We start from the raw sequence: 25,916 nt of genomic DNA, 5'->3' as shown, positions 1-25,916 counted from the left end.
GAGGCACGTCTTTTCAGTGAGTGGAGTGAGACCCAAAAGCAAGTGGGGACCCAGGATCCCAGTATGCAGGAAGACTCCAGAGAAGCCAAGGCCACATGGCACCAGCACTTTGACAGTCCCATGGAGTTTCCAGCACTCCAATGAGACGGTGAGCAGTAGAATTGTCCTACTTTTAAGTTCTGCCATGGCCTAGAAGCAGAGATGGGACCCAGACAGCCACCAAGAGATTTTCATGCCTTGGTATAATTTGGGAGTAGCCAAATAGTTCTCGGGAGCTGAAGAAAGGCCCAGACATAGCATAAGGAGACCCAAGGCTCTACGATACCTTGTATGTGTGATTGATGAATGGTGACCATCTCAGTGGAAGCCAGCCCCATGTGTGGTGATGAACCAAATGCTCTGTGGGAGCCCTAGCACCTAGCACCCCATGCTGCCCTGAATTTATATGGAATCATGATTTGCTGAGGTTTCAGTTATGTCCCACTTGATGAAAGGGGACTTAAAGTATGAATCAAAGTGAGTAATTACAAATATAAAAAGTTTTCTTTTTTGCACAGTTGAGTTTGCGGTGACGCTTGTGAATTTTTTTGTTTTGTACAATTGCCTAATTCTTCATCTACCCACCTGATAGACTGCGAACTTCTTAGTCATCCAGTGTGTCCCCAATGAGGTGCTTCCTACATTCACTGAGTGAACTGAAGAATCTTCCTAACTACGGGGGGGCAGGGATTCATCCTTACAATTCTTTTGCAACCCCTCAAATTCTGGCAGATTTGGGGACACCGAATCAGGGCTCAATACTTGTCATGTGAATGAACAACTAATTAAAAAAAAAAAAAAGACAGAGACAAGATATGTGTCATGAAGGAGCTGTTCAGTGTCCTCAGCACTTTTTTTTTTTTTTTTTTTTTTTTTTTTAAAGATTTATTTATTTATTTGTCAGAGAGAGAGAGGAGCGAGAGTGAGCACAAGCAGACAGAGGGAGAAGCAGGCTCCCTGCTGAGCAAGGAGCCCGATGTGGGACTCGATCCCAGGACGCTGGGATCATGACCTGAGCCGAAGGCAGCTGCTTAACCAACCGAGCCACCCAGGCGTCCCTCCTCAGCACTTTTCAAAAGAGACCAAATCTGTCTCTCCGTCCATTTTCCTTGGGTATCTGTCTAAAGATCTTTTCCTGCCCTGAGAGTAAACAATTGCTATTGAACCCAAGACCTAACAAAACAAGAAACTAACACCTGATCTTTTTCCATCTCCAGTTCCTACTTTAAAATCTTTGTGATTCTTTTATTAAAATATAAAAACTTGCAAAGAAAAAAAAATTCCTATTTAAGAACTGCTCTGTGATTCAAGGCTCGAAAGCATGATACAATGCCCCTGTGTCTGGAACCCTTATTATATTAGCATGTTTCAGAAAAGGATTAGATTTCTCTCAAGATTGACTTTGGCTGAGTTTCCTCCCTCATGTCCTACTCCCCCAGTGACCCAGGTTCCTGCCCCAGACTCCAGGCTCGGATTCTGACTACAAAGCCCCAGTTTCCGGGAGGATGAATCCTAGTATGCTTTTTAATGCCAACTGCTTCCCTTGGTCTGAATCCAGGTTCTAGGCCTACAGTCTGGGTCCAGCTTGGGTCCTGCATGTTTGTCCCAGAGCAACTGACTCCATCTAATGTGCTCTACGTTCAGGCCTTACTTCCCCTCAAACCTGATCACGCAACCACGTCTGTTTCAAAGTCTGTCCTGGATCCCATTTTCGGTTGCAGAAGTTTCCTTCTGCATGTCTGTAGCACATTTTGTTCAATGTATTAGCCAGGGTGGGCTCACTGAGTTAACAGCACATCCCAAATTTGTAGTGGCTGAATACAAAGAATTTTACTTCTTGCTTACAACACAGTTAATGCAGGTCAGAAGGGGAGTTAGGGTTCTGCTCCATGTGGTCTCCTAAGGACCCATTTCCCTTCCATCCAGTGGCTCTCCTGTGCTCTAGGTCTTCTGAGACTTCACCGTTCAACCAGAGGATAGAAAAACAAGGGCCAGACATAGGAGGTTTGTATGAGCAGGACTAATAGTGATACTCCTCACTTCTACTCATTTTCCATTGACTAGAACTTGGTTACATACCCACCCCCAAATGGAATAAGTATTAATCTGATTGTATACTGAGAAAGGAGAGGAGAGCCCATGTTGGCGAGTCCTAGTAAACTCAGTCACAACTGTATAGCTTCCACTACTAAAGATACCTATTTCCAAAACCTTTTAGGCCAAAAATGTCTGTTGATGCATAAGCAAATTATACCCTAACTAGATATGGTCCAGCGATCTAACCTAACTCTTATTTGCAGCCCCATTTTTTAAAATGCAAGAATAGAGAAATGAGTGAGCACGGATCAATGTTTATGTACTTGATCCTAATTCTATAACTTGCTTTGAAATAATTTCAATGTGAGTTCACGTTTTAGATTGCTGATAAAAGCATATTAGGTAACATTTGCTATTTATTAATGAATTTACTAGAAACCCAAATATGTGTAACATTCTTATAGTATTGAAAGGTTCAAAATGGAGAATTTCAGTATTTTAACTATAATTTGTGTTAAGAAATACTGAAAAAAAAAACCAGGATAAATGTTATGGTCCATTCTAATCTAGCCTCATCCCACATTTCTACTCTTCCTTTACTGTCAAACTGCGTTTGTTGACCAGGAGATTAGACACATTACTGGACACCAGTGGGGGGCCCATGCAGCATAGGCATGAGTTTGAGGTGAATTTACTTCTTTCAGCTCACTGTAGTCTTTACTTCCATAGTCAAGGATTCTTGGGAGAAGGCCACTGGAGCCCAAGAGGATCTTGTTCAAAAAATATATAATTCATTGACCAGAAGGTGGTTTTCTGATATAAGCCCCCTTCTATAGGAAAGCACATATAGATTTCCTATAGGTGATATGAGCTATATCTCTGGCTTTTGGTTAATAATGGTAATTCACAAAGCAAGCCAAGCACCCCATAGGTTGGGACCACTCTGTATTTTTCTGAAGCCAGATCTATGGGTGATAAAATACTTAATTCTTAATTTGATGGTGATCATATATCAGCCTAGCTTTCATCAAATACTTTTATTGTATTTGATAACCATGTACTTAATTCCCAACCCAGCCGGTCAGCTTGTAAATGTAGACTTTTAATCTCAAAGGGGTTTGAGTGTGAGAGTCATTGGTGGGTGGGTGTGGGGGGGGATCTGAGTTTGAATTCTATCTTTAATTTTTATTGCACCCTGTAGCAAATTCACCAGATTGAGTCTCAATGAGATGAAACTACTATATAATGCCGCACCAAAGGTCATTGTGAGTTTGGATGAGAACATGTAAAGGATACCTGCTTTTTCTTTTTGAGCACAAATCCACCACTACTATCAATTCCTCCTGCAACTCCAAGTACAATTCCAAGTGGTAGCACGTCAACACCATGATCCTCAGATAAAAAGAATTATTAAGCACCTTTACCACATGCCAATGGCAGTTGGACAGTCTGATGGTAGATAAAACACAAGAATAGGGGTCAGAAGCCTAGGGTTCTACACCCAGCTTGGGTTCCACTCAGTTGTATGCCTATGGGCAAGTCAACCTTTTACGTCCTCATTTGTAAAATGAAGACCATCATTCCTGCTCCAGTCACCTCCCAGTCACCTCCCAAGCCTCATATAAGACTCAGGGCTTGCAATTCCGTCATTATCATTAATCACTTCATGTTAAACAGGGTCCTTTGATGCAGCTTTAAAAAACACCCCAACTCTCATGACAAGGGCCCAGGGGGTGTGGCATATTCATTCAACAAATATTTACTGGGGTGCCTAGGTGGCTCAGTCAGTTGAGCGTCTGCCTTTGGCTCAGGTCATGATCCCAGGGTCCTGCGATCTAGTCCCACATTGGGCTCCCTGCTCAGCGGAGAGTCTGCTTCTCCCTCTGCCTTTTCCTCCCCTGCTCGTGCTCTCTCTCTCTTTCTCTCAAAAATAAATAAATAAAATCTTTAAAAAAATATTACTGGTCCCTTCTGTGCCAGGCACCATTGAGGAGCCAGGACACAGCAATGAACATGCAAGGTGGGTAGAAGTGTATAAACAATAAGCAAGTAAGCAAAGAAAGAAGTTACATGATTTCAAATATTTCTAAGATCAAAAACTAAGCGATGCAAAGAGTGATAAGGGAGAAAAGGGCTGGCTTAAACTGATCAGTGAAGGAAAACCTTTCTAAGTACGTGACATTTGAGCTGAGGTACAAAGGACGTAGTTGGTTATTGGACTCTTAGAAACAAAGAATGACGAAAAGTGATTGTAAAACACTGTTCACAAATTTTAATTAAATTCTCTTCTTGGAAGTGGGCAGAGAAGCAGGGTGGGAAAGCGAAAGGAAGAAATGGAGCAAGCAACAGGAGGCAAAAGGGCGCCAGGGAGAGATATTCCTCACCTCACAATTTGGCAATTTACTACCTCCCTCTTTGTGACTGAGCTGTGGTCCTTCTTTCTGTCTCCCTGTATCCAAATCTCCTGCTCCTTTTACTTATCCTTTCTCAATTTTTATTTATGATAGCAAGATTATAATGACATTAAAAGCATTTTTAAAAACCATCTGTAATGCTATCTCTCCAACACAGATGCTTTCATTTTTCTTACCCCCCCCCTTCTAGTCTTTGACCTGCCTCTGACTGTGCTACATGATTAGATGCAATCATGTAACCAAGGCTTTGAGGGGGATGATTATTACGCAGACTCGGATGAATCAGCCACCCCTCAGAGCAAGGAGAAACTACTGCTCGAGCAGCTCTGCAATCCCACAGGGCCCTCATGCTCGGCGACGTTGTCTCTAAGGGAGGCACCATCTTCCTCGGAGTGCCAACGCAGGCCAGGGCAGGGCAGGGCAGGGCAAGTGCTCCGTGTGGCCTCTCAGCCCCCATGTGAGACGGGGCACCCCCAGTGGGGAAGCTGTGGGGCAAGGTCTGTAACTAAAATCCCTGCCGCTTCCTGTAACACAGAAGCTACCAGGAGAGGCGAGATGATCTTCCCTCCAGAGAGCCATGGCCAGGTTTGGGATTTTAGAAGAAGACTGGTGCTGACGTTAAATTCTGCCTGTTGAAAAAATGATCTTCCATAGTTAGCGTCTGAATACAACTTCTGCCCAAACAGGCGCATGGACAGCCAGTGACCGGGGAGCCGTGGGAGCTCTGGTTCAGGAAGGTTTCCTCCACCCCTTCCTTTCTCTGGGTTGTCTGTATTGTTGAGGGGATGCTTGGCCCTGGAGGGCCTGCCACATCTACACGCTCCTTCTGTGCTAGCCAGGGGCACATTCACATGAATGGGGGAGATTGCAGGCCAGGTCCCTCGCGTATAAAGGGCACTTCCAAGGCCCTGGGAGGCGGAAATGTGTTCCCATGGTCATATGTTTTAGCAAGATTTGCAAAGGGCAGATATTTAAAATGCAATCAGTTAAGACTGCTGTCTATTTTCAATCTGTCTCTTCCTCCGCACTTCTCCTGTGTTGAGTGGTGCTGGAGTGGCTGAGGACATTTTTGGAAGCAGCTAAAGGGAAGTTGCACTGGGGATTCATTTAGTTTGGGTTTAGTGAGGTATATTTACGTGACACACAGTGACTTTCCCGTGTAGTTATTGAGCAAATACATTTCCTGTGTAGAAATATCCTCCAGGATGGAATTTCAAACAGAAGTAATGGGCAGATACTTGGATTATTCGATAATGCAGTTAATGAAGAGGAATAAATCATTCATATGATTTTTCAAACACATTGAAAAGGTTTTCATTTCTTGCCTCTGTGACATAAAATATGGACACTGATGAAAAAAACAGGAAACACATTCACCACCACGACAGGATGTATGATACACTGGTTAATGAATGTTATATTTAAAGAATATTTAGGATTAGCCACTGCACAAAAAAACTTGAAATGACCTTAAATCCTGCGACTCATGCAGGAAAGAAACTTAATGGAGGATTTTCCATATTAGGCAATTCAAAAAAAAAATGTAATACATTGCCATTAAGTTGTGAAGTTGAAGTTTTCAGCTAGAAAGGAAAGGCAACAACTGAATCATCTCTCCATCCTCTGCGTAGAAAATGTTATTACAATATCATTGTCATAGGAAAAGGGGATCAAAGAGCTGCCAAGAAAATGTGGGAAACATATCAAGGCTGTTAACTAATAAAAATATGTTCTTAGTTTTGGATGTTCCTGGTACTGTCAGAGGTTTACAGTTGTCATTTATTATAGTTTTCTCATTTTATTTATTTTTTAAAGATTTTATTTATTTATTTATTTATTTATTTATTTATTTATTTGACAGAGAGAAATCACAAGTAGGCAGAGAGGCAGGCAGAGAGAGAGGAGGAAGGAGTCTCCCTGCTGAGCACAGAGCCCGTGCTGAGCTTGATCCCAGGACCCTGGGATCAAGACCTGAGCCGAAGGCAGAGGTTTTAACCCACTGAGCCACCCAAGCTCCCCTATAGTTTTCTCATTTTAAATAAATATTTACTTCCAAACAAATCGTTATTTGTTAAGTTTGTAATTTTTTCTCAGTGAGAGTCCCCAATTGTCTAGTTTTTAGGTTCCACAAAGCTTGACTCTGCCGCTGCAGCTGGCCTCCCGGAGAGTTCAGGGGGAATTCTGGTGTGCCTGGAGTAGCCGAGTGGGTCTAGACACTCACTGGTACACACATTTGCCCCCCACTCTAGCTGATCCCAACCACTCCCCAGGTGGCCCTGGGGTTCCTTCTTCTGGAGGACTGAATCTCACTATCTGTGTTCCCTGAAGCCTACAAGGTCACCTCTTGTGGGAGGCTGGGGTGGGGTGGGGAGGTGCTAGGTGTGTGAATGGGGAAGAGTGTAGGTGCCCCGGGTGTGTGCACAGCCTCACGTATCTCGGCAGATGGCTCAGGGAGAAGCCTGGCCCAGCCCAGGATGCGTCTGTGCAGCAGAAATTCTCCTGAATCCTAATGGGACTCATGTTGGTTTAATAAAGAGAGTGACTCAAGGGGGCTCCTGATGGCTCCCCTGGTTAGTAGTCTGACTCTTGATCTTGGCTCAGGTCATGATCTCAGGTAAGACTGAGACCCACATTGGGCTGCACACTGAGGGTGGAGCCTGCTTAAGATTCTCTGTCTTGGGGCACCTGGGTGGCTCAGTGGGTTAAGCCGCTGCCTTTGTCTCGGGTCATGATCCCAGGGTCCTGGGATCTAGGTGCGCATCAGGCTCCTTGCTCCGCAGGGAGCCTGCCTCTCTCTCCGCCTCTGCCTGCCTCTCTACCTGCTTGTGTGCTTTCTCTCTCTCTCTTTCTGACAAATAAATAAATAAATAAATGAATAAATAAAATCTTTAAAAAAAAAAAGATTCTCTCTCTCCCTCTCCCATCCCCTCTGCCCATCCTCTCTCCCCTCAACACTTGTGTGTGCTTCTCTCCTCCACTCTCTCTCTCTCAAACAAAACAAAACCCAAAAAACAAAACCAAAAACAACCAGAGAGAGAGAGAGAGAAACTCAAGGAACTAGAGGTTGGGTACATTTAAAGTGAATTTGACTGCCAGAGCTCCCCTGACTCTTCCTTTGTGTCCTTACTCCCCTCCCCTCCCTTCCCCTACTCCTTTCCCACTCACAGGCCACTGTCCAGAGCTGCTAATCAGATGGAGGAGGGGATAGCCCCCTCTACCACCTCTCATGCTTCTGCACAATGCGAGTAAGTTTATTTAGGTTGGCCAGTAATATACTAAACAATTTTTTTTTTCTTAACTTGAGAAGGGAACACTTTTTTCTAGTAAACACAAAAGCTCAGTCCTGGTTGTTCTTTTCAGAATGCAGCAAAACCTATAGTTAGCATCCATAACAAATCTCTATGGGGAGCTTCTTGGGCCGCTATTGCCTCATCTGTACCGTGGGTTGGTGGTCGTGTCCGCCTTCTTGGCTGAATAACCGGGGACAGAGTCCTCTAGCTCCTCTAGCCAGCAAGCCTGCCTCCCCCACGCCAGCCACCCCAATTTTCCACACTCCCTGCCATTCCCGATGTTCCCCAAACGTGTTTCCTTTCCACTAGTGTCTGCGAGGCCAAAAATTTCTCAGAGCTGACTCTGAACAAGAATGACATCAGACTTCATGGCAAATACCTCAGAGATAACAAGAAAAAGCAGCAGGGGTCTCCTTAAACAAGGAGTGTTCTTTGGGTTCACACGGAATCCCTGGGTTGACGAGGGAATCTCAATGTCCACACTGTGCCGTGGAAGCCATAAAAAAAGAATATGAAGAAAGAAAAACAAACTTCTCTCTCCGCAACTCCAAATCCTTCCTCCCTTCAGATCTTGTCAATTTTTGCCCCCAGCCAAAGGAAGAGGTACTAATGGTAGTGGACACACAAGGGGCGTGGGAATAGATAATTTTGGGAAATGGAGATAGTGAAAGTGCAATGTACCTGACCAGCACTTTAACTAACATGATGGAGAATTTTATACAGGCAACGTATTTTGAAATATGAGAAATGGCCAGTGACTCATCTCACCAGGTTTTCGTTTTCTTGGCTGCAACAATGAACAGTTAGAACAAAATGATTTTCAAGGTCTTTTCTAGGGCTAACATTCTATGATCTCACACTAGTAATGTTAACATTATCTTGATATCAAGCTAACATATCTTTTCTTTTGTTTATTTTTAAGTGCCTTCTAATCCAGTCACCAGGCACCGATGAAGCACTAACAGGGCATATAACTCAGAAAGTACTTTTCTGTAGAAACAGAGGTGTTCTTGAAAATGTGAACAAAACGTGTGTCTTAAAAATGAATTGGGACACCAGATTGGCTTAGTCTTAAACTGAGGTCAGGATCCCCGGGGTCCTGGGATTGAGCCCTTCATCGGGCTCCCTGCTCAGCAGGAAGCCTGCTTCTCCTTCTCCCACTCCCCTTGCTTGTGTTCCCTCTCTTGCTGTCTCTCTCTCTCTCTCTCTGTCAAATAAATAAAATCTTTTAAAAAAAGATGAATCAACATCTATTTTAGATACACCACAGGGTTTTCTGCTTTTGAGAGTCTCTGAAGGAAGCTTTGAGCAGAGCTGTTATTTGTCAGTATGTCAAATTCTATTTTCTTCAAGAAGGAGGTGCGTTAATCCTGGGCGCTTGCACTCCACGGAGTCTCATTTCCCTGGGGATGAAGCTGAAGCACAGGGAGGTTAAGTGGGGTTGCGGAGAAGTAAAAGCAGCTCTAGGACCAGCACCAGGACTCCAGAAACTCTAGGCCCACGCTCTGACCCGAATATCCCCTGAGTTCTTCCCTGGTTAATTCTTCCCGAAAACTGAACGTGCCCACGGGCTGGGCAGCCCCTGAGCGCTCGGAGCTCCGAGACACCAAGCACCCTCTAGGCAACATTTCACGGAAAACAGACAACCTTCTGGATTAGTTGTCATATTGTGACAAGACTCTGTCTGTTTGGCAACACAACGATACTCCAGATGTATGTTTCCCCAAATTAAAACCATTTATTTACAGACATACGAAGGGAAAATAAACCTCACTCTGCCGCAGACTTCCTAGTAGCTGCTCTCCCCTTGATAGAAGCCAGGCTCCCCCTCCCTGTTTGCAGCTGACAGGGAGGCACAGTTGGTGGCGGAGGACACTTAGGTGGCAGGTATCCCCCAGCCCGTAGGACACATTGGCTTCCTCGCATTTTCTCCTGTGCTGAGGCCCACAGTAAGGACTCTGACAGACAGACAGCAGACTGCTCTTCCTCACGTCACCCGCACCAGGAGCAGGTCTTCCGTCTCACGAGAAGTCTGGACCCACCATTTTTCATCATCCCCGAAGGAGGTACTTTCTTACGTGATCTGTTTCCACATCTAAAAACCCCAGGTTAAGGTCCTTGATATGTTCCTCTCAGGAAGTATTTCCTTCCCTTATAATATTTTCACTTCCTGACCCCTTGAAAAGTGATATAGTTCTGCTCTGCTTTTCACTCCAGAAAACGAGAGAACAGTGTGGCAGTTCTGTGTTCTAAGTGATGGGTTGGAGTTGAAGAGGCAGAAAGCACAGTGGTCATAGAACCCCAATATTTGAAGAGTTTACTTTGCAACAAGATTCTTTCTAGTAAATGCTAGGGAGGCTGTTCTTACCCTCACCCTTTCTTCTTACTACTTTGGTATTATTTTTCAGTATTTTCACGAACACACACAGAGACATGGAGGGACTAGGGTAAGCCGTACACAGGCGCTATCGCGGGTCAGCCTGGAATTAGGGCACACATTTCCACCCATATTCCAAGGGGAGGCTAAGCCATGTGGTCTAGCCACACAGCCCAAGAGATGAGAAAGTAAGTTTGCTAAGCATCCACCCAGGCTGTACCCCAGGGAAATTGCTGGGGCAAGACTAGATGCCTCAGTAAGCAAGTATTTACTGCTGGTGATTTTGGGCTGCAGGCTGGAATACCTAGGTGAAGTGAAATACTGCAGAGGCAGAGCGAGCTCTCAACTCCTCTAAGGGCATGCTCGGAACACACCGTGATGGTGGTGTGAGCAGAGCCATGAGCCTTGAGAGAAGAGGGGATTGCCCCTGCCCTGGGCTTAGGGAGGGTTTCAAGGCAGAAGCTTTCAGGTGAGTTTATGCAGGGTGAGTATGACTTTGTGAGGAGGAGAAAGGGGCAATGGGGACTAGGAGAGGAAGGGGTGGCAGGCAGTTCAGCATGAATGGGGAGTGAGGCCACAGAGCAAGCTGGGTGAGAGGGAGGATGGAAATGGTCTGCTGAGGATAGGTGGTAGGGAATTACCCACTCACCGTGCCAGGGGAATGGCACGATTGGATCCATGTGGGAGGCAGAGGTTCCGGTGGTGTGTGGAGAGGTCAGAGAACCGGCAGGAGGAGGGAGTCAGCCGAGAAACTGCCCTTAACACTCTGGGCAAGAGCCATCAGAGTGGATGGTGAGGAAGTGGTTCAGTACTTTTACAGTGATTTGGAGGCCCATTGGACATGGAGGCAAGGGCCATGACCTTCTGGTTCTCTCTCCGTTTGCTCCCTTCCTGCTCACCCTCCACACCCCCTGATGCTCTGTTTTACTCCCACCCCAAAATGCTACTTTTAATATTGGTAATTCCAACAGATAATGTTATTTATTTCTCCTCTGATTTAATAGTGGGAAGTCTCTCCTGAGGGAAGTGAAGGCAATGTAGCTAGTAATAACATTTCTGAGCTTTGCTTTAAATCCCCTCTGGGGCATTATTAAGTGGACCTGACTTACCGGGCCAAACTCATAGTCAGAATAAATTTAACAGCATTTGCTAAGTAAATGCCAGGCACTGTTTTAAGGATTGCATGTGTATTAACTCATTTAATCCCTATAAATTCTAATCCTAATAACCCAATAAGGGAGGTCCTGTCAGAAAAATTATCCAGAAGTTAGAATGAAGGCAAAAAGGTGGACAACACATCCCTTCAGTGTAAGAGGGAAAAGGCTGTCCAAGGATTTTCTCCAGGAATGTCCTTGGTTTGCCTCATTACTTAATCTCGATTAAAGTTTCCAGAAGTAGAGAAGTCATTTGTTCATTTGAAGACTTCGATCCAGGAGATTTACAAGTAATTTATCATGAGTGAAAAACACAACCTCACTGATTTATGATATGTTGGGCATTACTCAGGTCATATCTAATCCAACTGCCTTATCCTAATATTTCTGCATTACATTCTCCATCAGTACACTAGCTTCTCAGATGCTCTTTGAACCAATCATAACATCTTATTATTATTTCATTATCAATGAATAGTGGTGCAAAAACAATGAATTCTGTTATGCTGAAAAGAAATTAAAAAAAATGAATGACTTTATATTTTTTGAAAATTACATTTTGAAAATCATTATCCCCATTTTACAGATGATTAAGCTGAGGCACAGAGAAGTTACGGAATTTGCCAAACGTCAATAAGATACAAGTACTAGAGATGAGATTTAAATTCAGACTAGTTACAGGAAAGTCTTCTTATTCACTCCCCATGTATTATTGAACATTTTCCTCCATTCTTGACTTTTCCCAGATTTCCCCTCCTACTGAATCCAAGGGTTCTTTATTTCATTAAGCAAATATTTACAGAGATGCTACTATGTGGCAGGTTTTGAATTAATCTACTTTATTGTATTAATTTTTGTATATTACAATTAACCAATTGTATATTGTATTAATGTTGTATAGCACACGCTTAAAAATAAGCTCCTGTCCAAGTGTCCAGGCTCTTAAACAAGCCAGGCATTTATATAATTTGCCTTGTCCTTTCTGTTGGCATCTTATGGCTGTCTATGCATTTGGGGAGTATAATTGCCATTGGTACAGGGAAGAGCCAGAAGAGGTAAAAAGCATGCTCCTTGATAATGGAATGAGAGTCTATGAAAATTCTATGAACTAAGTGTTTTCCAGAATCCTCAGCCCATGGAATTCATATTGTAAGCTGGACATGTAAAATGATGTTATATAAAGATTCCCTTTTGCCAACTCCAGCATCCATGCTCTCCTTCAAAATCACCTAGTATCTGCCTTCAGTGGCCTCACCTAATTCTTATTTTAATGGTGGTCCTTATGCTAGAATCTTTCTAAGCAATTACAATTGGTGGTTTCCTTCTGTTTCAGCTGTCAGTATGTTCTATCATTGTCTTTTTGCTTTTAAAGATTTTATTTATTTATTCGACAGACAGAGACACACAGAGAGAGGGAACACAAGTAGGGGGAGTGGGAGAGGGAGAAGCAGGCTTCCCATGGAGCACAGAGCCCAATGTGGGGCTCGATCCCAGGACCCTGGGATGATGACCTGAGCTGAAGGCAGATGCTTAATGACTAAGCTACCCGTCCCTTATTGTCTCTGCCTTTAGGTTATGAAAACATGGGATAAAGGGACTTGGGATAGCTGTGGTCATGCCTAAACTACCAGCAGACTGTCCCCTGAAAACTTCCAGCAAGTACTGGTGATAAATGTTCTGCTCTCAGAGAAAACAGATTCCTCCCATTACACTTTGAGATGCTTATCTCCATTTCAAGGATGACAACTGAAACTCCCAAAGTCAGGAAATTCACCTGGAGCCCAGATAGGAAAACAGTGATGCTTCAGGAGCATTTCCCACTCAGCCTCCCTGACATTGATAAGATGCCTAATTTGTTACTTAGCTTTGCAGCCTCTTGGTCAAGTTGCCATATGTGATCCTCTCTATGGCTGGAGATGGAGATGTGATGACTGTGCCGTACTCTGACTTCCAGATTCCAATTTCCAGTCTCCAGTGGGTTATGTTGACTCCAGCATTGACTACCTTCTAACACAACAAAACTCCAGGAGGACTCTTCACCAACAAATAATCAATAAAATTTAAGGAAGCAATAATATTACAGTAGCCGCTCATATTAACTGTCACATCTTCTGACTTGAGCTGAATTCCTCAAGATGTTAAGTAACTGAAATGCTGGTGAGTGCTTGCCTCCGTCCTATGTCTCCCTTGTTCCCACCCAATTTACCCAGTGAGTTTGAATTTCCTCTGAATGATTCGATGTCATGTCTGGATGAACCAACTCTCCCATTTGAGTCAGTGGGAGGAATGTCAACACAGGATACCTGGTAGATTATCCCCTGGTAAACTCTGGCTAGGGTGAACCAAATGGTGTGCTAGGGACTGAAGAGTCATGCGTTTCTGTTGTATATGATGCTAACCGAGGGACTGTTCCTTCTCCTCTTATAACTGGCCCAAATAGAAGCACATCATATTAAGCACGGAGAAGAACAAAGAACCCCAGACAGTCCTCCACTAAGGAGGTGATAATGTGCACATCTGGAGACTGCCACTTTGAGGCTGCTGACTGACAGCTCTAAAGAGAAATGGTTTACCCAGAGCAACAGGACAGGTAGGAATCTGAATCCCTTTTTTCTATAAACCACTTAATTGTTGACACAGATACAAGGAAGGTATTACATGACAGGGACCCAGGGAGGGACTTTGAACAGTTAGACTGATCTCTATGGCAGATCAGAGAAATGAGGCTTAGACAATTCAAGTGGTTTATCTGAGGTCACCTCTAGGGAGAAGGGGCAGATCAGGGATGGAGGTGTGGGCTCTCAAAGGCAATGGTGATCTAATCTATCTTTGAGTGTCTCCAGGACTGGCTGCCATATATGCCCATAGGAAAATGTCCTCAAACACTTCTCTGGAATGCGGCATGCTCTGTGGAAGGAAATGTCCATTACTAAGTTGGGGCACATAAGTCTTTCTTGAAGAAAATATGCTTGAAAATTCCCATTGTTCTTCCTCCTTTGAGATGGAAACTAGCTAAGAGAGACTAGCAAAGGTGTGAAGTAAGCATCTCAAGAGAATCAATAACCAGGCTAAATTAAGACAGATATGCAAATGGAATTCCAGTATGTCTGATTTCCATGTGAGATGCCCAGCTGTATTTTTCCATCATTCCTTATAGGCCTCCAAGGAGCTGTGAAAAGCACCTGGTCTCTAGGGAACAATATCCTAAAGCAAGCAGCTAGGAAAAATCCTTCTTTAATATGTCTTGAAATGAACTCACGATTGGACCAGAAATGTATCTTCATTCAACATGAGCACATCAATAAGCCAAAAAGCAAAGGTGCTTCCAAAGCACTTCAAGTGGGTGTTTGATTAATATCTCAGAGCCCACGGGAGCTCCAGGGCATGTTTGGAAATTCTGTGTCCAATCTGGGCAGAAATCCATGTGCTGAACAACATGAGAGTGGGTCTCTGAACTGAAGCTGAAGCTGAAGCTATGGGGACTCCAGCAGGGGATGGCAATTTCTGCAAAACAAGGAGTGGTGCGTTTGTGATCCTTATTCTGGCAAGAACAGCTACAGCAGAGGCCTAGGGGGCCTGGCAATGCCTCCACACGTGCTCACTTGGGCAAGGTATGGGCCAGCATTGGGAGGGGCCTATAGGGATGGGTCTGGGTCTGTGGGCACCTAAAAAGTGTCTGTCCCTGTGGTAAATGTCAGTGATTTGCCTCAGCTCACCAGGACATCTCTATCATCTTGTGTCGAATTTGGTCACCACCTATTTTCTTTCTTTTTTACCTTCCTGCTACCTGTTTGGGAAAGACACCATCAGCTGTCAACCCATCAGTGATAACCTCCATTTTCTTTTGCTTTTAGGACCGCAAGGTATTCACCCTCCTCTGAGAGGCCTCCTTTATGAGAGGGTAGGCCCTTCCACACACTAGGCAGAGAAGCTCTATTGGTCTAAAGGAGTCCGTGATCTCAGTCCATTACTAATGAAAGAAAGTGTAGAATGAATATAACTTGGAATGAGACCGTTTGGGAACTACTTGGCCCAGAGGATGGAGTATGTGTAAAGAGTGGCTGACATGGCCTAGTCAGGTAGGTTAGAATCAAGTTACAGGATGTTTTAAATGATAGTCAAGAAGTTTGGATTTTGTTCAGTGTTATTGTTTGGGTTCAGATAGTTTATTTGGGAGGTGATAAGAGGGAGCATAGAGGAAGAAGGGGGGGTGGTGAGATAGGGAAGGGAGAGAAGCCAATGAAATGCTTATTAGTGACTGATTTACTGCTGATGCAACTAGAACTCAGTCCCGATATAGAAACTGAGGAGCATGCTGTAGAGTTGACTCTCTGAGGGATGGGAAGAGTAAGACTTTTATCTAGTGACCCCACCCCACCCCACCCAACCACATTGGCTAAGGGTTGCCTTGAGAGGTGTCAACTTTTCCCAAATTGGGGTTTAAACTTTTAGTGGCACAAACACCCTTGATGCTGAAGAAAACTTTCAGGAGAATAAGAGATGAAGACTTTAAGGTCGAGAACTGTTCTGGGAAATGGACCCCATGGATCCAGGAGACCTCGGTGGGGAGGGGATGTGTGCCCAGGAAACCAACAGTATCCCCTACATTTGGTAATTAATGGAATACACAAAAAAAGGTTAAATTGGTAAAAGACTTAATTAGAAGTTCTTTGGAAAGAGTTTTTTTTTCATAGAGCCAATGTATATGATAGGTGGGATTTCACATTTCACTCAAAAGACATTTCTTCACTCCTCAGCAAAATGCCAAGAGTATGTTAAAGAATAAATCTTTTGCCCTCAAGAAGCTCACTGTCGGGGTGCCTGAGTGGCTAAGCTGGTTAAGTGGCTGCCTTTGGCTCAGGTCATGATTTCAGAGTCCTGGGATTGAACCCCAGGTTGGGCTTCCTGCTCAGTGGGGAGTCTGTTTATCCTTCTCCTCCTGCCCCTCCCCTGCTTGTGGTCTCTCACTCTCTCGCAAATAAATAAATAAAATCTTTTTTTTTTTAAAGATTTTATTTATTTATTTCTCAAATAAATAAAATCTTTTTTTTTTTAAAGATTTTATTTATTTATTTGACAGACAGAGATCCCAAGTAGGCAGAGAGGCAGGCAGAGGGAGAGGAGGAAGCAGGCTCCCTGCAGAGCAGAGAGCACGATGCGGGGCTCGAACCCAGGACCCTGGGATCATGACCTGAGCCGAAGGCAGAGACTTTAACCCACTGAGCCACCCAGGCGCCCCAATAAGTAAAATCTTAAAAAAAAAAAAAAAAGCTCACTATCTGGGAACCAGGGCTATTGCTGTCAGAAGACAAGAACACTATGCTATTGGTCAAGTGAGATAATGAGGGAGTACATTAAGCCAGTTCAGAGGAGATAATGGATGTGAGAGACTTGACACAGGTAAACTGAAGGTCATTTGCAGATACCATAAAGCAACCGTTTTCAAAAGTGTTTGGGGATCCTGGGAGTCCTCAAGACCTTCCTGAAGGTCAAGAGGACAAAACTATACTCATATTAATATTAACATTAAGATGATAATTTCCTTTTCACTCTAATTTTGTCTTTTTGTACATTGGAGTTTTCTAGAAACTGAATGATGTGTCATGACAGAATTTCTCAGGGGCAAGCAAAATGTGCTTTTTAATTCTTGTGTTTTAAAACATTTCTTTTGGGGCACCTGGGGTGGCTCAGTCAGTTTAATATCTGCTTTCAGCTGAGGTCATGATCTTGGGGGTCCTGAGATCAAGCCCAGTGTTGGGTTCCCTACTCAGTGAGGAGTCTGCTTCCCCCCTCCCTCCCATCTCCTCCTCCACCATTCATGTTCTCTCTCTCTCAAATAAATGAATAAAATCTTAAAAAAAACCAACCATTTCTTTCTTCAAATTAAGTTCTAAAGTGGTATATATACAACATGGTAAATATTTATTGGTATAACCCATATAAATAAAAGACTTGGAGGATTCTTAATAATTATTAGGAGTATATAGTGGTCCTGGGACCGAAAAGTATGAGGATCACTGCTTTATAGATTTTTTTAATTTGATTTGAAAAATATAGCCAAGGAATTTGCATTAAAGAATGTAGGCAGAAATTCTCCAATTATTTGGAGAAAGAAACTAATGCAGAAATCAAAGAATGATTAATTGAGTGACAAACCCAAGGATAGATGGAAAAATGGATGGCCTGGGAAATCATTTGAAGAAATCCAGTTTTGGGTGCTGTATTAGTCAGGGCTCTCCAGAGAAACAGAATTGACCATATGAAAGAGAGAGACAGAGAGTTCTTCCTCAGCCTTTTTATTCTGTTCAAGCCTTCACTGGATTGGGTAAGGCCCTCCCATACTGGGGAGAACAATCTGGTTTACTCAGTCTAGTGATTCAAATGTGAACCTCATCCAAATACACCCACAGAGACACACCCAGAATAATATTTGACCAAATGTCCAGGCATCCTCATGGCCCAGTCAGGTGCTAACTCTGGATGGGGGAATAGAGACCCATCAGTAAGAAAGTGGGAGGACTAGAGTGGAGAGGAAGACAAGGCAATGCATTCACTGACTCACTCAGGATTTTCTGTCTGGCCGCAGATTCTCATTGCTCTGTCTTCATGCTTACGGATTCCATTTTCGTGAGATCACCAAATGCCGTCTCATTCTCCCTGTCTTGTGTCTTATCTCCTTTCTGCATGATCCTTTTTGGGATCAAGGCTACTTCTACTTTTTGGACCAAGTTGACTTCACCTCAGCAACCACAAAGCACCAAGATGGTGTTCTACCCCCACCTGAAACACATATAAAGCCTATTACCTCATCCCGAAAGAGGCAAAGAACACATTTATTTCTCCAGAAATGCAGTAAATGCTAAAGCTTGTTTTATGAGGGAATCCTTAGCCATAATCAGATTCCTATATGATAATGTATTGCAAATTACTAGTTAATGCTCTTTTCAGTAATCTGAACACTAATGCTGGCTTTCAACAAGTGAGTCATTAGTAGAAAAGAGAATGACCCTTCACATCTGGGAGTGCCATTTAAATAAAAAACGTCCTCGATGAAATACATTTGGTGGGCTCAACTCACTAATCCTCATAGAGCAGTAATGTGCGGGATGCAGAAATGCTTGCTGGGAATGATGCAAACGTAGTCATCCTTAACCTCCGGGAAACACAACAAGGCCATACCATCCTGGGTGACCCAGAGCTGTTCAGAGTCCCCACTGTGGCTGTATGCCCACATCTAGCCTCTTGAAGACCCTAACCACCTAGTCCTGCTAGATGTCTGTCAAAACTGACCAAGGCCTCAGGTCTTTGCAGGGAGGGACTTCTTGCTATTAATAGACAAACTCATAGTCAGCATAAGGGTGTTCTACATATTATGCTAACTCTGGAAGCTTAGAAAGGAGCATTTCATGGTAACATAACCTTATAAAAGTAAAACCCTCTCTGGAGAGTCAGAATCATACTAGCATTTTAAAAGCTCTGAAAAGACTTTAGCAAAGATGGGTACTTACCTGAAACTAATTTGATCAGGTGGCAAGATACTATGGGTTGGCTCACTCATCTCTCAGTCCACTGCCTCTTACAGTGTGCGTGCCTCCATTTCCTGAAAATTACATTTCCCAGGACTCCCTGGGAGGTCGGATGCAGGTACACAACCTAGATGGGATCAATGAGATATGTGCGCAGGGGATACCTGCTGGAGGAAATCAGCACAGTAGAAGAAAATTGCATCTCTTGAGAACAGAGCTGCAAGTGTCTGGTTTTCCTGAGGGTGGGTCATGCTAAAGTGCCCGGGGTCCACTCTCTAGTGCACTAGTTGCCAAGCAGCAGGAGATATGATGAGCAGTGGTGTTTATGCTAGAAAACTGCCACAGTATGGTTGGGCATTGTCCTCTGCCTGTTGTTGGCCTTAGCTGTGTGGTTTCTGGCTGAGGAACATACCAGTCTGGCTTCCCAGGGAATAATAATAACAATAGTCATCATAATAATTGTTTTGCTACTTAAGCTGGCTAGAGTGATTCCAGGTTGCAAGTAAACCCTGACTGTTCCAACCACAGAAACTACTGAATACTTAAGAATATCCCATAAAACTAGTGGTTCAAGAAATACGCATTTGGAAATGCTATTTTTCAAAGAGAACTTGGGGAGACTCCAACATGAATCCAGGGGAATATAAACCCCAAGGGTGGGAATTTCAGGTACTGTGCCAGGAACTGTCTGTCATGAGGCTAGGGGAGCTGTATATGTGCTATGTTATTTGCCATCTCTGGACCAGAAGCTCTCAAGGTACTTACTACACGAAATCTACAAGTTCATGAAAACATTGGCTGGACTAAGCATCTGTTCTTTATCTCATATCCTGCTGGGTCCTCATGAGGAAACACAAATAAGTGAATGGCTTGATTTCCCATTGGGACGACTGAGACGCTGAAGATTTATGTCTGAAGCCATTAGGGAATGTAACACGAAGTGAAGCATTTTGAGGTTTAATACATCTAACTTATTAAACACATAAATTATAAAGTGATTCTTCCATTATCTAGGATTTCCTTCACTAAATTAGTGGCTCATAAGCCAAACTGGGTCCATAGAAATGTTTTACTTTGTCCATGCAGGGTTTTGTTTTAGTGAATTAGTTGACAACATTTACAAAACTGGGAGATTTTTGCCTTAAAAGTTAAAAAAAACTGGCAACTAAGGGCGGAGATAATTATGCTCTTTTCTGATATGAACGCTGTTTTTTTTTTTTTTTCTTTTTCTGTCTTGTTTAATCTCTAGAATTATTCTTTACAAGGGACACTGGCAATCTGATTACCGTTTCTGATTTTAAAATTCCCTAAATGCAATTGTGCCTTTGAAAGACGGTCACTGGATTGATAGAAGATGACCAACCAAGTTTCCCATACCTGTAGGATGGAGGGAAGACAGAGGTAGCACATAGATGAAGTCAGAGGTGGACCCTGAGAGACTGGGCTTGTCATTTGGTCTTTCTGGAAACAATGTCCCCTCTATTAAAAAACAGGTCTGGCAGTATGACACAGATGTTCTGACCACCAGTGTGGTATTCTACAAACTTCATTGTGTCCCTTCTAATGAAAGCAAATACAATATTGCCTAATTCATGAGAGGGAAAATGTGAGAAGGGTGAAGGCAGGTCCATGGAATGATGGAGGTTGCAAAGACTAAAGCTCCCTCCTTGCCCAAAACTTTGTGACACCTCATTGCTTTTTGGGGACATCTTCAGGTAGACTTCTAGTTCTGTTAGGTAACAAAAAGAGAGTACTTCAAGAATGCATTATGGATTTGACTTAAAAAAAGGTTCTTAAAAGAAGAAAGTATTTACTTGGTGGTCACATGTAAAAATCTGAGTGTTTTAGCCCTGTGGCTGCAAACTTCAGTCATTTTAGATGCCAGAAATGCAAAACAGGGGAGTTATCTGTGCATCAGGTGCTGTGGTGACTATGCAATCCTGGGAGCATCTATTCTAACTCAGAGGGGAAGCCACTACTACTTCAACTTGCTGTCATCCACTGAGGATGTGACCCAATATGGACCATGATCCCAAATTTTCAAGAGAAGATGGAAATCTGGCATTTTGTATGAAATGTCCAGATAAGAAAGAAACAAAATAAAATTTGTAAGTCACCAATATGCAACCTTTGTTTAAAACCCTCATTTGACTAGGCTACTTATGAACAAACATAAAAATAACAGAAAACTTCCCTTAACAAAACAACTAGTAATTGTAGAAAAAATGTTAAAAAATGTTTAAATGTACAGTTAAGCTCTTTAAAGAATAAGATAAATCAATAGAGTAGTAAGTATTTGAGCTGACAGTGTGCCTGCCCTGGATTTGGGAGTAGTTTCCAGTCTTAGAAACTAAGAGGCTTGATTTTTAAGAAAATGTTTGTTATTGTGGTAAAATATAAATTACATGAAATTTACCATTGTCACCACTTTTAGTGTGTGATTCAGTAGTGTTAAGTACATATAACCATCACCGTTGTCCATCTCTAGAACTTTTTTATGGTCCCAAACTGAACTTTTGTGCCCATTAAACAATGATTCCTTCCTCCTCTTGCCCAGACCCTGGCAACAACCATTCTACTTTCCATCTCTATAAGTTTGACTACTCGAGCTACTTCACGTAAGTGGAATCATGCAGTGTTTTTCCTGTTGTGACTGACTGACTTTTTTCACTTAGCATAATGTCTTCAAAGTTCATCCATGTTGTAGCATGTGCCAGAATTTCATTTCCCTTTAAAGGTGGAATAAAATTGTATGGATACAGATATAAGTATAGATATAGGTGTATAGCTATAGATCACATTTTCTTTATCTATTCATCCACAAGTGGACATCTAGATTGTTTCTACCCTTTGGGTCTTATGAATACTGTTGCTGTAAATGAATATAGGTGTACAAATATCACTTCAACTCCTTGTTTTCAAATTATTTTGGGTATATACCCAGATATGGAATTACTTGATTAAATGGTAATTTCTATCTTTAATTTTTTGAGGAGCTACCATACTGTTTTCCACAGTGGCTCCATTATTTCAAATTCCCACCAGCAATGTGTGAGGGTTCCAGTTTCTGTCCATGCAACACTTACTATTTTCTGTTTGTTTTGTTTATAACAGCCACCTTAATGGATGTGAGATGAAGAAGCATGGGATTTAATGACCACTTAGGAACAGGAATTGAGTCCTGGACCCACAAGAGGCTCAAAACCTTCTTCAGAACCAGCGTTCTTAAGTGGCTAATCCCTTATGAAAAAGGAGAACTAGAAGTTAATCTACCTATCGCATAAGGATATGTCAAGGAAAATTGTCAATTTATCTCTGGTTGGAAAAAAGTTTGCTGAGGTGCAAGAACCCTGAAGCTAAGATATTAGCTCAAAAGTGTACCCAGGCCAGCAATAGCGCTGGGATATCTGGCAATTCAATGGAAAACCTCTTCGCTGGGATATACCCTTCACCAAGGATTGTTTCACAGATAAAACTCAGCTGAACATAAACTCAAAGCCAAATTTGATTCAAAAACTCAAGTATGTAATGTTGTAACCCACTATGAATAGAAGTCAACTGACCAAATAAGTAACTTGATGTGATCCCCCATGATATGTAGATAATACAATACAACCCTCAGATAGAGGTTATAAAATAAGTATGACTGAAATGACAAGGAACAAAAAAGGAATTAAAAACATAAGAAAGAACAAGGCCTTTGGGGAAAAAAAGAGGCTGATGTAAAAAAGAAAGAATTTCTATAAATGAAAAACACAGTCATCAAAATTAAAAACTCAATTGACAGATTAAATAGTCACTGAAACAAAGCCAGAGAGAAATTTAATGCATGGAAAGATATATGTGATGAAATTATCCAGACCATAACACAGAGAGAAAACAGATGAAGTGTATGAAAGAGAGAGCAATGGCAGAGTGGAACATTTAGACACCGTCCTGCCAATAACAATTACACACTCTGGGGAAAAAAGCAAACAAACAACTGGGAGAACAAAAGCTGGCAGGAACTGGTAAGGATTTGATCCTTACAGAGTGAGATGCACATTTATATGGTTTTTCCTTTAAGGGGACTCCCAGGCCCATCAAAGTGTGGCAGCTAGAGAGGAAGGAGAGAGCACAGTTTTACAGGACTATGGAATCAGATGATGGAGTTGGGACTGCTAGAGGAGTCTACTATTGAGGGGCAAGGACAGAATTCCAGAAAGGAGGAAGCCACATAGGATAGGGCCAAAAATCTGTGTAGACACTCCATTCAAATCATTGGGTGATCCCTGGATCATATGTATGGGGTGAGACTCCGAGGTGCCCAGGGAGACACAACAATGAGAAAGCTGAGAGCTGAGTAGAGATTTCGGAGTCCCCTGTTACAGATTCTGCTTGGAATTCGAGTTAAACCTATGTGGACAATGCCTCTAGCTTTTAAAACTAAATCCCAGCAGTTATGCCTTATGCCTCAAGACTAATGATTCACCCTGGGCAAGTTGCAAAACTGAAATAGAACCACCTTAACAAAACCTAAAACCAAGCCTTCATAAGTTAAGGTCACTGCCAGTAATTTAACTGCTTTCTTTCTTTCTTTCTTTCTTTTTTTTTTTTTTAAAGATTTTATTTATTCATTTGATAGACGGAGATCACAAGTAGGCAGAGAGGCAGGCAAAGAGAGAGGAAAGGAAGCAGGCTCCCTGCTGAGCAGAGAGCCAGATGTGGGGCTCAATCCTAGGACCCTGACATCATGACCTGAAGGCAGAGGCTTTAACCCACTGAGCCACCCAGGTGCCCTAATTTAACTGCTTTCTAAGACGAAAGTCAACACTTCTCAGAGGAAAATGAATCCAAAGTCTCAATGAGGTATCATCCACTTCACCTACTATAAAATAAAAATTTACTAGTCATGCAAAGATACAGGGAAATGTGACACAGAGTCAATAGAAAAGTCCATCATAAAAGGAGACCCACAGAATAACTAAATGTTGAAATTAACAGACAAGAATTTTAGCATTATTATGGTAAATATGTTAATGAATCTCAAGACCACATGGTTATAATGGGTGAAGAGAGGGGCAATTGTCAGCAGTGATATGTAAATTGAAAAAGGAATCAAAGTTAAATCCTAAAACAGAAAAACACAGTACCTGAAAAAAAAATTCATTTCCTGGGATTGACAGTATATTAAACACAACAAAAGAAAGCAGTAATGACAAGGAAGACTGGCCAATAGAGATCATCTAAGCTGAAGGACAGAGAGAGACTTTTTTAAATGGGCAGATCTTCATTAAGCTGGGGGACTGTCTCAGTTAATCTAACACATATTTAAGAAGGAGAGGAGAGAGAGAATGGGGCAGGAAAAAAACCTGCAACTATTTGACTCAAAACAGCAACCCAGACATCTGTGGGTCCCAGCAAACCCCAAACAGGTAAGTGCAAATAAAACCATGCCTAAGTACATCACAGTCAAACTGCTGAAAACCGAAAGAAGAAAAAATCTTAAAAGCATCCAAATAAAGAAGTTACATTACATAAGAGAGAATAATTATATTTATGATGCCTAACTTCCTATAAGAAAAAATGGGGCTAGAAGAAATAGAACTATATCTTTTTAAAACGATGAAAGAAAAACATTGCCAACTTGACATTCTATACATAGCAAAAATATTTTTCTTAAGTGCAAGTGAAATAAAGACATTTTTAGATAAACAAAAGCTGAAAGAGTTTGTTGCCAGCAGACCCCACACTATAAGAAATTCTCAAAGATGTTCTTCAGGCTAAAGAAAAATAGTACCAGATGGAAATTCAGATCTACAGGAAGAAATGAAGAACATTAAAAATGATAAATATTTGCGTACACATAAAGGGCATATAGGATTTTGTCATAATTAACTCTTGTCCTCCAAAACACACCATTGGGAAAACTGAAGCAGCTCACAGAATGGCAGGAAGCATTTGGCCCTGTGGAAATGGCCGCTGCCGATCTCACTGTCACCATTTGGAAGGATGGCTTGGGACTGGGTGCTAGAACAGCATGAAGAAAAACCATGGGTGATTTTTCTCTCAGGAACTATTTGTCCCACTCTTCGAGTCAGGGTGAAGGGTGTCCTTGGAACTCTCCGTGCATCCTGGTTCCTGCCTCCAGGTTTCAGGCTATCTTGCATCTAGGTTGGGGGACACAGAAGGATGGAAGGGAAACTCACCAGCAGTTCAGTGAATTCTGATCTCCTTCCTTGCTTGCTGTTCAGAGTCCTCAAATAGCTGGCCCAGAGTTTGGAGCTGCATTCAGTGAGAAAGACAGTGTAGATGGAGCATGCTGACCCATTGCTGGAGGAGGTCATCAAGAGGACAACGCGACTGCTGGTTGACTTTAAGTGGCACTAGGAGCCACTTCAAGGATGCAGCCTTGAGAGAGCAAGGTGTGTCGAGACCATCTGGACATATATAGGACTAGGCCTGTTAAGGTCTCTGTATAAACTTTAAACTTTAAAGATTCTTGCTGGCAGGTGCAGTGTTCTACCAGTCTTGCAGCTGCCCAACATAAGCCTCGTATATAAGTTTTCTTGCTTATTTAACAAGCTAGAATGTTCTGTCTTCTTCAGTCTCTCCTTGCCCTTTGTGTAAGGGGAACAGTTTCAAAGTTCACCAAGAAACACCTGAGGTTGCAAAGCAACATTTATCTTACCCAGAATCAAAACCCAAGAATGAAGTTTTGAGCACATTAAACTTGGGGTACTCATGGGAAAACTGGGTGAAAATATGTCTGAAGCTTTGAAGGGAGATCTGGGCTAGAAATAGGTACTCCAGTCTTCAATCTATAGATGCCTGCAGGCATGGGACTGGAGGAGAGAAATCAGGAAAAAGTACAGAATAAGCCAAATGGAACCAGGAATAGAGCCCTGGGACCATCGGCATCAGAGAGATGAGTAGCAGAGGGGTCCAGTGGGCTGGACGCAAGCCAAGAGGCTTCTGTCACATCTCCAACCTGCTCTCCCCTCTACAGTGCAAACCATCCCAGTTTCCAATGTTCCCGGTGTTTTGACCATCTCTACCTGTGTCCCCATCACCTGGGCGGATGGGGAGAGTGTTAAACA

General features: G+C 42.6%; 1 long non-coding RNA gene across 2 annotated transcripts in view; it reads right to left on the bottom strand.

Moving 5' to 3' along the window:
• The window catches only part of LOC308339403, a 41,733-nt gene extending 16,289 nt beyond the window's left edge, over positions 1-25,444 (bottom strand). For both annotated transcript variants that reach the window (XR_013966513.1, XR_013966514.1), the window contains exons 1-3: positions 25,026-25,444; positions 18,820-18,964; positions 17,874-18,091 (exon numbers count right to left, since the gene is read on the bottom strand). This is a non-coding gene — a long non-coding RNA (uncharacterized lncRNA). The remainder of the gene's footprint in view (positions 1-17,873; positions 18,092-18,819; positions 18,965-25,025) is intronic.
• Positions 25,445-25,916: the final 472 nt, after the last annotated feature.

This window comes from Martes martes (genome assembly GCF_963455335.1).
Source record: "Martes martes genome assembly, chromosome: 3".
Taxonomy (NCBI): domain Eukaryota; kingdom Metazoa; phylum Chordata; class Mammalia; order Carnivora; family Mustelidae; genus Martes; species Martes martes.
Note: the sequence above shows the minus strand (reverse complement) of the source record. Positions and strands in the feature narration are given on the sequence as shown.